Here is an 11,740-nt window from a genome sequence, read left to right on the forward strand (position 1 = left end):
TTTACGTCTAACTGCTAATGTCGAAATGAATGTTAAAAAAAATTCAATAGAGATGAAGTGAAGAATGCTTTTCCTATATTTACTGTAGGATATTATGAGTACTGGGAAAAGACATGATAGTGTCACGCCCTGATCTGTTTCACCTGTTCCTGTGATTGTCTCCTCAACCCTCCAGGTGTCGCTTGTTATCCCCAGTGTATTTATCCCTGTGTTTCCTGTCTCTCTGTGCCAGTTTGTCTTATACTGTATGTTTAGTCAAGTCAACCAGCGTGTATTTCCCCGTAATCATTTTGCTATTCTCCTTTTTCTAGTCCTCCCGGTTTTGACCTTTGCCTGTTTCTGGACTCTGTACCTGCCTGACCATTCTGCCTGCCTTGATCATGAGCCTGTCTGCCACTCTGTACCTCCTGGACTCTGATCTGGTTTTGACCTTTGACCTGTCCAGGACCATTCTCTTGCCTACCCCTTTGGATTAATAAACATTGTAAGACTCCAAACATCTGCATCTGGGTTTCGCCTCGTGCCTTGATAGATACCTTTGAGTGTATTTCTCCACACATGCATATTTGACCTGTAGATGGAGTGAGGAGTTGATCTCGCTGAAGAGTCTGTCCAGAGTCTGAGTAAGATGAGTTTGTGGAGGCTGCTGTTTGTATACTAACCATAGTCTCTTCATATTCTACATTCAACGTGGTTTCTGCCCAGTGGCCACCACAGCCTAAAAAAAGAACAAGGAATGCCTGCGTTGTGGTTCTGCTCTTATTGATGTGAACACACAAACACTCCCACGCACAAACACACACACACACACACAAACACACAAACACTCCCACGCACAAACACACACAAACACACACACACACCAGACAAGGATGGTGAAGGGAGGACGGCTCATAATGATGTCTGGAAACCATGTGTTTTAATGTATTTGATACCATACCACTCCAGCCGTTACCACGAGGCGGTCCTCCCCATTTAAGGTGCCCACACACAAACACACACAAACACACACAAACACACACAAACACACACAAACACACACAAACACACACAAACACACACAAAAAGATAACTAGTGTAAAATATGCTGCCTTTAAAATGTATATAGTATGAATAAACTGGAAGAAGAAGCCTAAGTATTGTTGTTCATTAGTTTACTCCAATTAGGGGAGAGGTGGTAAGGTTAGGTGACAATAATAAAGTAGGAAGAAATTACATACGAGGGGGATTGGAAATGATGCAGACAATTACATTGATGGAACCCACAATCTATCTGCAATATTAAAACGGATCTACCCCCTTAAAAACAGAACTCTGACACACTCCAAACACAATGGTGATGACGATCACAAAGCAGCGTGTTTCTCCCCATGGGTCGTAATGACAGGGCTTTCCAGTCCAAAGCCTGGTCAGAGGTTTACCTACACAAAGGGTACACATGTTGATACTGTTTAGGCAGGTCATATGGCTGCACATGTTGATACTGTTAAGGCAGGTCATATGGCTGCACATGTTGATACTGTTAAGGCAGGTCATATGCAGTCATTTCCTTTCCTTCAAAATCTATTTCAAGCCAATCTATTTTCAGATACACACATCAAATACTTTTAGACGAAATACAGTTTTAACGACCAGCTTCTTGACATGGAACTCTTCTCTGCCCTATCTTTTTGACCACAGTGCCCTCGGGTTGCCAATGAAAACAGGTCTCCTACCATCATATCCCAAAATAATGCTCAATGACATTGGCTCTCACACTGTAGAAAGAAATGGTGTGCGTGGTTCAAGCAGGTTAGAGTTACAGTTAGAGCTAGAGTTAAGGTTAGAGTTACAGTTAGACCTAGAGCTAAGGTTAGAATTAGAGTTAGAGTTAGAGCTAGAGTTAAGGTTAGAGCTAGAGTTAAGGTTAGAGTTACAGTTAGAGCTAGAGTTAAGGTTAGAGCTAGAGTAAAGGTTAGAATTAGAGCTAGAGCTAGAGTTAAGGTTAGAGTTAGAGTTAAGGTTAGAGCTAGAGTTAAGGTTAGAGTTAGAGTTAAGGTTAGAGCTAGAGTTAAGGTTAGAATTAGAGCTAGAGCTAGAGTTAAGGTTAGAATTAGAGCTAGAGCTAGAGTTAAGGTTAGAATTAGAGCTAGAGCTAGAGTTAAGGTTAGAATTAGAGCTAGAGCTAGAGTTAAGGTTAGAATTAGAGCTAGAGTTAAGGTTAGAATTAGAGCTAGAGCTAGAGTTAAGGTTAGAATTAGAGCTAGAGTTAAGGTTAGAATTAGAGCTAGAGCTAGAGTTAAGGTTAGAATTAGAGCTAGAGCTAAGGTTGGAGTTAAGGTTAGAATTAGAGCTAGAGCTAGAGTTAAGGTTAGAATTAGAGCTAGAGATAGAGATAGAGTTAAGGTTAGAATTAGAGCTAGAGCTAGAGTTAAGGTTAGAATTAGAGCTAGAGCTAGAGCTAGAGTTAAGGTTAGAATTAGAGCTAGAGATAGAGTTAAGGTTAGATTTAGAGCTAGAGCTAGAGTTAAGGTTCGAATTAGAGTTAGAGCTAGAGTTAAGGTTAGAGTTACAGTTAGAGTTAGGGTTAAGGTTAGAGTTAGAGTTAAGGTTAGAGTTACAGTTAGAGCTAGAGTTAAGGTTAGAATTAGAGCTAGAGCTAGAGTTAAGGTTAGAGTTAGAGCTAGAGTTAAGGTTAGAGTTAGAGCTAGAGTTAAGGTTAGAGTTAGAGCTAGAGTTAAGGTTAGAATTAGAGCTAGAGCTAGAGCTAAGGTTAGAGTTAAGGTTAGAATTAGAGTTACAGTTAGAGCTAGAGCTAGAGTTAAGGTTAGAATTAGAGTTAGAATTAGAGTTAGAGCTAGAGCTAAGGTTAGAGTTAAGGTTAGAATTAGAGTTACAGTTAGAGCTAGAGTTAAGGCTAGAATTAGAGCTAGAGCTAGAGTTAAGGTTAGAATTAGAGTTAGAATTAGAGTTAGAGCTAGAGCTAAGGTTAGAGTTAAGGTTAGAATTAGAGTTACAGTTAGAGCTAGAGTTAAGGCTAGAATTAGAGCTAGAGCTAGAGCTAGAGTTAAGGTTAGAATTAGAGCTAGAGTTAGAGTTAAGGTTAGAGTTAGAGCTAGAGCTAAGGTTAGCGTAAAGGTTAGAGTTAAGGTTAGAATTAGAGTTACAATTAGAGCTAGAGTTAAGGTTAGAATTAGAGCTAGAGCTAGAGTTAAGGTTAGAATTAGAGCTAGAGTTAAGGTTAGAGTTAGAGTTAAGGTTAGAGTTAGAGCTAGAGTTAAGGTTAGAGTTACAGTTAGAGCTAGAGTTACAGTTAGAGCTAGAGATAGTTAGAGCTAGAGTTAAGGTTAGAATTAGAGTTAGAGCTAGAGTTAAGGTTAGAGTTAGAGCTAGAGCTAGAGTTAGAGCTAGAGTTAAGGTTAGAGATAGAGATAGAGTTAGAGCTAGAGTTAAGGTTAGAATTAGAGTTAGAGCTAGAGTTACGGTTAGAGTTAGAGCTAGAGCTAGAGTTAGAGCTAGAGTTAGAGCTAGAGTTACAGTTAGAGCTAGAGTTAGAGCTAGAGTTAGAGCTAGAGTTAAGGTTAGAATTAGAGTTAGAGCTAGAGTTAAGGATAGAGCTAGAGTTAAGGTTAGAGATAGAGTTAGAGTTAAGGTTAGAATTAGAGTTAGAGCTAGAGTTAGAGTTAAGGTTAGAGCTAGAGTTAGAGTTAGAGCTAGAGCTAAGGTTAGAGTTAAGGTTAGAATTAGAGTTAGAATTAGAGTTAGAGCTAGAGCTAAGGTTAGAATTAGAGTTACAGTTAGAGTTAAGGTTAGAATTAGAGTTACAGTTAGAGCTAGAGCTAGAGTTAAGGCTAGAATTAGAGCTAGAGCTAGAGTTAAGGTTAGAATTAGAGCTAGAGTTAGAGTTAAGGTTAGAGTTAGAGCTAGAGCTAAGGTTAGAGTTAAGGTTAGAGTTAAGGTTAGAATTAGAGTTACAGTTAGAGCTAGAGTTAAGGTTAGAATTAGAGCTAGAGCTAGAGTTAGAGTTAAGGTTAGAATTAGAGCTAGAGCTAGAGTTAAGGTTAGAATTAGAGCTAGAGCTAGAGTTAAGGTTAGAATTAGAGCTAGAGCTAGAGTTAAGTTTAGAATTAGAGTTAAGGTTAGAGTTAGAGCTAGAGTTAAGGTTAGAGTTAGAGCTAGAGTTAAGGTTAGAGTTAGAGTTAGAGTTAGAGTTAAGGTTAGAATTAGAGTTACAGTTAGAGCTAGAGTTAAGGTTAGAATTAGAGCTAGAGCTAGAGTTAAGGTTAGAATTAGAGCTAGAGCTAGAGTTAAGGTTAGAGTTACAGTTAGAGCTAGAGTTACAGTTAGAGCTAGAGATAGAGTTAGAGCTAGAGTTATGGTTAGAGTTAGAGCTAGAGCTAGAGTTAGAGCTAGAGTTAGAGCTAGAGTTACAGTTAGAGCTAGAGTTAGAGCTAGAGTTAGAGCTAGAGTTAAGGTTAGAATTAGAGTTAGAGCTAGAGTTAGAGTTAAGGTTAGAGCTAGAGTTAGAGTTAGAGCTAGAGCTAAGGTTAGAGTTAAGGTTAGAATTAGAGTTAGAATTAGAGTTAGAGCTAGAGCTAAAGTTAGAATTAGAGTTACAGTTAGAGTTAATGTTAGAATTAGAGTTACAGTTAGAGCTAGAGCTAGAGTTAAGGTTAGAATTAGAGCTAGAGTTAGAGTTAAGGTTAGAGTTAGAGCTAGAGCTAAGGTTAGCGTAAAGGTTAGAGTTAAGGTTAGAATTAGAGTTACAATTAGAGCTAGAGTTAAGGTTAGAATTAGAGCTAGAGCTAGAGTTAAGGTTAGAATTAGAGCTAGAGTTAAGGTTAGAGTTAGAGTTAAGGTTAGAGTTAGAGCTAGAGTTAAGGTTAGAGTTACAGTTAGAGCTAGAGTTACAGTTAGAGCTAGAGATAGTTAGAGCTAGAGTTAAGGTTAGAATTAGAGTTAGAGCTAGAGTTAAGGTTAGAGTTAGAGCTAGAGTTAGAGCTAGAGTTAAGGTTAGAGATAGAGATAGAGTTAGAGCTAGAGTTAAGGTTAGAATTAGAGTTAGAGCTAGAGTTACGGTTAGAGTTAGAGCTAGAGTTAGAGCTAGAGTTAGAGCTAGAGTTAGAGCTAGAGTTACAGTTAGAGCTAGAGTTAGAGCTAGAGTTAGAGCTAGAGTTAAGGTTAGAATTAGAGTTAGAGCTAGAGTTAAGGATTAGAGCTAGAGTTAGGTTAGAGCTAGAGTTAGAGTTAAGTTAGAATTAGAGTTAGAGCTAGAGTTAGAGTTAAGAGTTAGAGCTAGAGTTAGAGTTAGAGCTAGAGTTAGGTTAGAGTTAGAGTTAGAGTTAGAGCTAGAGTTAGAGTTAGAGCTAAGGTTAGAATTAGAGTTACAGTTAGAGTTAAGGTTAGAATTAGAGTTACAGTTAGAGCTAGAGCTAGAGTTAAGGCTAGAATTAGAGCTAGAGCTAGAGTTAAGGTTAGAATTAGAGCTAGAGTTAGAGTTAAGGTTAGAGTTAGAGCTAGAGCTAAGGTTAGAGTTAAGGTTAGAGTTAAGGTTAGAATTAGAGTTACAGTTAGAGCTAGAGTTAAGGTTAGAATTAGAGCTAGAGCTAGAGTTAGAGTTAAGGTTGAATTAGAGCTAATTAGAGTTACAGTTAGATTAGAGCTAGAGCTAGAGTTAAGGTTAGAATTAGAGCTAGAGCTAGAGTTAGTTTAGTTAGAGTTAAGGTTAGAGTTAGAGCTAGAGTTAAGGTTAGAGCTAGAGTTAAGTTAGAGTTAGAGTTAGAGTTAGTTAAGGTTAGAGAATTAGAGTTACAGTTAGAGCTAGAGTTAAGGTTAGAATTAGAGCTAGAGCTAGAGTTAAGGTTAATTAGAGCTAGAGCTAGAGTTAAGGTTAGAGTTAGAGTTAAGGTTAGAGTTAGAGCTAGAGTTAAGGTTAGAGTTACAGTTAGAGCTAGAGTTACAGTTAGAGCTAGAGATAGAGTTAGAGCTAGAGTTAAGGTTAGAATTAGAGTTAGAGCTAGAGTTAGAGCTAGAGCTAGAGTTAGAGTTAGAGTTAGAGCTAGGGTTACAGTTAGAGCTAGAGTTAGAGCTAGAGTTAGAGCTAGAGTTAGTTAGAATTAGAGTTAGAGCTAGAGTTAGAGTTAAGGTTAGAGAAGTTAGAGTTTAGAGCTAAGGTTAGAGAGTTAGAGTTAGAATTAGAGTTAGAGCTAAAGTTAGAGCTAGAGAGTTAGAGTTAGAGTTAGAATTAGAGTTAGAGCTAGAGCTAGAGTTAGAGTTACAGTTAGAGCTAGAGCTAGAGCTAGAGTTAAGGTTAGAATTAGAGCTAGAGTTAGAGTTAAGGTTAGAGTTAGTTAGCTAGATTAGAGTTAGAGCTAGAGTTAGGTTAGAATTAGAGTTAGAATTAGAGTTAGAGTTAGGTTAGAATTAGAGCTAGAGCTAGAGTTAGGTTTAGTTAGTTAAGGTTAGAGTTAAGGTTAGAGCTAGAGTTAAGGTTAGAGTTACAGTTAGAGCTAGAGTTACAGTTAGAGTTAGAGATAGTTAGAGCTAGAGTTAAGGTTAGTTAGAGTTAGAGCTAGAGTTAAGGTTAGAGTTAGAGCTAGAAGAGTTAGAGCTAGAGTTAAGGTAGAGATAGAGTTAGAGCTAGAAGGTTAGAGTTAGAGTTAGAGCTAGAGTTAAGGTTAGAGTTAAGCTTAGAGGTTAGCGTAAAGGTTAGAGTTAAGGTTAGAATTAGAGTTACAATTAGAGCTAGAGTTAAGGTTAGAATTAGAGCTAGAGCTAGAGTTAAGGTTAGAATTAGAGCTAGAGTTAAGGTTAGAGTTAGAGTTAAGGAGTTAGAGCTAGAGTTAAGGTTAGAGTTACAGTTAGAGCTAGAGTTACAGTTAGAGCTAGAGATAGTTAGAGCTAGAGTTAAGGTTAGAATTAGAGTTAGAGCTAGAGTTAAGGTTAGAGTTAGAGCTAGAGTTAGAGCTAGAGTTAAGGTTAGAGATAGAGATAGAGTTAGAGCTAGAGTTAAGGTTAGAATTAGAGTTAGAGCTAGAGTTACGGTTAGAGTTAGAGCTAGAGTTAGAGCTAGAGTTAGAGCTAGAGTTACAGTTAGAGCTAGAGTTAGAGCTAGAGTTAGAGCTAGAGTTAAGGTTAGAATTAGAGTTAGAGCTAGAGTTAAGGATAGAGCTAGAGTTAAGGTTAGAGATAGAGTTAGAGTTAAGGTTAGAATTAGAGTTAGAGCTAGAGTTAGAGTTAAGGTTAGAGCTAGAGTTAGAGTTAGAGCTAGAGCTAAGGTTAGAGTTAAGGTTAGAATTAGAGTTAGAATTAGAGTTAGAGCTAGAGCTAAGGTTAGAATTAGAGTTACAGTTAGAGTTAAGGTTAGAATTAGAGTTACAGTTAGAGCTAGAGCTAGAGTTAAGGCTAGAATTAGAGCTAGAGCTAGAGTTAAGGTTAGAATTAGAGCTAGAGTTAGAGTTAAGGTTAGAGTTAGAGCTAGAGCTAAGGTTAGAGTTAAGGTTAGAGTTAAGGTTAGAATTAGAGTTACAGTTAGAGCTAGAGTTAAGGTTAGAATTAGAGCTAGAGCTAGAGTTAGAGTTAAGGTTAGAATTAGAGCTAGAGCTAGAGTTAAGGTTAGAATTAGAGCTAGAGCTAGAGTTAAGGTTAGAATTAGAGCTAGAGCTAGAGTTAAGTTTAGAATTAGAGTTAAGGTTAGAGTTAGAGCTAGAGTTAAGGTTAGAGTTAGAGCTAGAGTTAGGTTAGAGTTAGAGTTAGAGTTAGAGTTAAGGTTAGAATTAGAGTTACAGTTAGAGCTAGAGTTAAGGTTAGAATTAGAGCTAGAGCTAGAGTTAAGGTTAGAATTAGAGCTAGAGCTAGAGTTAAGGTTAGAATTAGAGTTAAGGTTAGAGTTAGAGCTAGAGTTAAGGTTAGAGTTACAGTTAGAGCTAGAGTTACAGTTAGAGCTAGAGATAGAGTTAGAGCTAGAGTTAAGGTTAGAATTAGAGTTAGAGCTAGAGTTATGGTTAGAGTTAGAGCTAGAGCTAGAGTTAGAGCTAGAGTTAGAGCTAGGGTTACAGTTAGAGCTAGAGTTAGAGCTAGAGTTAGAGCTAGAGTTAAGGTTAGAATTAGAGTTAGAGCTAGAGTTAGAGTTAAGGTTAGAGCTAGAGTTAGAGTTAGAGCTAGAGCTAAGGTTAGAGTTAAGGTTAGAATTAGAGTTAGAATTAGAGTTAGAGCTAAAGTTAGAATTAGAGTTACAGTTAGAGTTAAGGTTAGAATTAGAGTTACAGTTAGAGCTAGAGCTAGAGTTAAGGCTAGAATTAGAGCTAGAGCTAGAGCTAGAGTTAAGGTTAGAATTAGAGCTAGAGTTAGAGTTAAGGTTAGAGTTAGAGCTAGAGCTAAGGTTAGCGTAAAGGTTAGAGTTAAGGTTAGAATTAGAGTTACAATTAGAGCTAGAGTTAAGGTTAGAATTAGAGCTAGAGCTAGAGTTAAGGTTATAATTAGAGCTAGAGTTAAGGTTAGAGTTAGAGTTAAGGTTAGAGTTAGAGCTAGAGTTAAGGTTAGAGTTACAGTTAGAGCTAGAGTTACAGTTAGAGCTAGAGATAGTTAGAGCTAGAGTTAAGGTTAGAATTAGAGTTAGAGCTAGAGTTAAGGTTAGAGTTAGAGCTAGAGCTAGAGTTAGAGCTAGAGTTAAGGTTAGAGATAGAGATAGAGTTAGAGCTAGAGTTAAGGTTAGAATTAGAGTTAGAGCTAGAGTTACGGTTAGAGTTAGAGCTAGAGTTAGAGCTAGAGTTAGAGCTAGAGTTACAGTTAGAGCTAGAGTTAGAGCTAGAGTTAGAGCTAGAGTTAAGGTTAGAATTAGAGTTAGAGCTAGAGTTAAGGATAGAGCTAGAGTTAAGGTTATAATTAGAGCTAGAGTTAAGGTTAGAGTTAGAGTTAAGGTTAGAGTTAGAGCTAGAGTTAAGGTTAGAGTTACAGTTAGAGCTAGAGTTACAGTTAGAGCTAGAGATAGTTAGAGCTAGAGTTAAGGTTAGAATTAGAGTTAGAGCTAGAGTTAAGGTTAGAGTTAGAGCTAGAGCTAGAGTTAGAGCTAGAGTTAAGGTTAGAGATAGAGATAGAGTTAGAGCTAGAGTTAAGGTTAGAATTAGAGTTAGAGCTAGAGTTACGGTTAGAGTTAGAGCTAGAGTTAGAGCTAGAGTTAGAGCTAGAGTTACAGTTAGAGCTAGAGTTAGAGCTAGAGTTAGAGCTAGAGTTAAGGTTAGAATTAGAGTTAGAGCTAGAGTTAGAGTTAAGGTTAGAGCTAGAGTTAGAGTTAGAGCTAGAGCTAAGGTTAGAGTTAAGGTTAGAATTAGAGTTAGAATTAGAGTTAGAGCTAGAGCTAAGGTTAGAATTAGAGTTACAGTTAGAGTTAAGGTTAGAATTAGAGTTACAGTTAGAGCTAGAGCTAGAGTTAAGGCTAGAATTAGAGCTAGAGCTAGAGCTAGAGTTAAGGTTAGAATTAGAGCTAGAGTTAGAGTTAAGGTTAGAGTTAGAGCTAGAGCTAAGGTTAGAGTTAAGGTTAGAGTTAAGGTTAGAATTAGAGTTACAGTTAGAGCTAGAGTTAAGGTTAGAATTAGAGTTACAGTTAGAGCTAGAGTTAAGGTTAGAATTAGAGCTAGAGCTAGAGTTAAGGTTAGAATTAGAGCTAGAGCTAGAGTTAAGGTTAGAATTAGAGTTAAGGTTAGAGTTAGAGCTAGAGTTAAGGTTAGAGTTACAGTTAGAGCTAGAGTTACAGTTAGAGCTAGAGATAGAGTTAGAGCTAGAGTTAAGGTTAGAATTAGAGTTAGAGCTAGAGTTATGGTTAGAGTTAGAGTTAGAGCTAGAGTTAGAGCTAGAGTTACAGTTAGAGCTAGAGTTAGAGCTAGAGTTAGAGCTAGAGTTAAGGTTAGAATTAGAGTTAGAGCTAGAGTTAGAGTTAAGGTTAGAGCTAGAGTTAGAGTTAGAGCTAGAGCTAAGGTTAGAGTTAAGGTTAGAATTAGAGTTACAGTTAGAGCTAGAGCTAGAGTTAAGGCTAGAGTTAGAGCTAGAGCTAGAGTTAAGGCTAGAATTAGAGCTAGAGCTAGAGCTAGAGTTAAGGTTAGAATTAGAGCTAGAGTTAGAGTTAGAGCTAGAGCTAAGGTTAGAGTTAAGGTTAGAGTTAAGGTTAGAATTAGAGTTACAATTAGAGCTAGAGTTAAGGTTAGAATTAGAGCTAGAGCTAGAGTTAGAGTTAAGGTTAGAATTAGAGCTAGAGCTAGAGTTAAGGTTAGAATTAGAGCTAGAGCTAGAGTTAAGGTTAGAATTAGAGCTACAGTTAAGGTTAGAATTAGAGCTAGAGCTAGAGTTTAGGTTAGAATTAGAGTTAAGGTTAGAGTTAGAGCTAGAGTTAAGGTTAGAGTTACAGTTAGAGTTAGGGTTAAGGTTAGAGTTAGAGTTAAGGTTAGAGTTACAGTTAGAGCTAGAGTTAAGGTTAGAATTAGAGCTAGAGCTAGAGTTAAGGTTAGAATTAGAGTTAGAGTTAAGGTTAGAGTTAGAGCTAGAGTTAAGGTTAGAGTTAGAGTTAGAGTTAAGGTTAGAGTTAGAGCTAGAGTTAAGGTTAGAGTTAGAGCTAGAGTTAAGGTTAGAATTAGAGTTACAGTTAGAGCTAGAGTTAAGGCTAGAATTAGAGCTAGAGCTAGAGCTAAGGTTAGAATTAGAGCTAGAGCTAAGGTTAGAGTTAAGGTTAGAATTAGAGTTACAATTAGAGCTAGAGTTAAGGTTAGAATTAGAGCTAGAGCTAGAGTTAAGGTTAGAATTAGAGCTAGAGCTAGAGTTAAGGTTAGAATTAGAGCTAGAGCTAGAGTTAAGGTTAGAATTAGAGTTAAGGTTAGAGTTAGAGCTAGAGTTAAGGTTAGAGTTACAGTTAGAGCTAGAGTTACAGTTAGAGCTAGAGATAGAGTTAGAGCTAGAGTTAAGGTTAGAATTAGAGTTAGAGCTAGAGTTAAGGTTAGAGTTAGAGCTAGAGTTAAGATTAGAGATAGAGTTAGAGCTAGAGTTAAGGTTAGAGTTAGAGCTAGAGTTAGAGCTAGAGTTAGAGCTAGAGTTACAGTTAGAGCTAGAGTTAGAATTAGAGTTAGAGCTAGAGCTAAGGTTAGAATTAGAGTTACAGTTAGAGTTAAGGTTAGAATTAGAGTTAGAGTTAGAGCTAGAGCTAGAGTTAAGGCTAGAATTAGAGCTAGAGTTAAGGTTAGAATTAGAGCTAGAGCTAGAGTTAAGGTTAGAATTAGAGTTAGAGTTAGGTTAATTAGAGTTAGAGTTAGTTAGAGTTAGAAGTTAGAGCTAGAGTTAAGGTTAGAGTTAGAGTTAAGGTTAGAATTAGAGCTAGAGCTAGAGTTAAGGTTAGAATTAGAGTTAGAGCTAAGGTTAGAATTAGAGCTAGAGTTAAGGTTAGAATTAGAGCTAGAGCTAGAGTTAAGGTTAGAATTAGAGTTAGAGCTAGAGTTAAGGTTAGAATTAGAGCTAGAGCTAGAGTTAAGGTTAGAATTAGAGCTAGAGCTAGAGTTAAGGTTAGAGTTACAGTTAGAGCTAGAGTTACAGTTAGAGTTAGAGCTAGAGCTAAGGTTAGAATTAGAGTTAGAGCTAGAGTTAAGGTTAGAGTTAGAGCTAGAGCTAAGGTTAGAATTAGAGTTAGAGTAGAGTTAAGTTAGAGCTAGAGTTAAGGTTACAGTTAGAGTTATTAGAGTTTAGAGCTAAGAGTTAGAGTTACAGTTAGAGTTAGGTTAGAATT

This window comes from Oncorhynchus nerka, linkage group LG8 (assembly GCF_034236695.1).
Source record: "Oncorhynchus nerka isolate Pitt River linkage group LG8, Oner_Uvic_2.0, whole genome shotgun sequence".
NCBI classification, from domain to species: Eukaryota; Metazoa; Chordata; class Actinopteri; order Salmoniformes; family Salmonidae; genus Oncorhynchus; species Oncorhynchus nerka.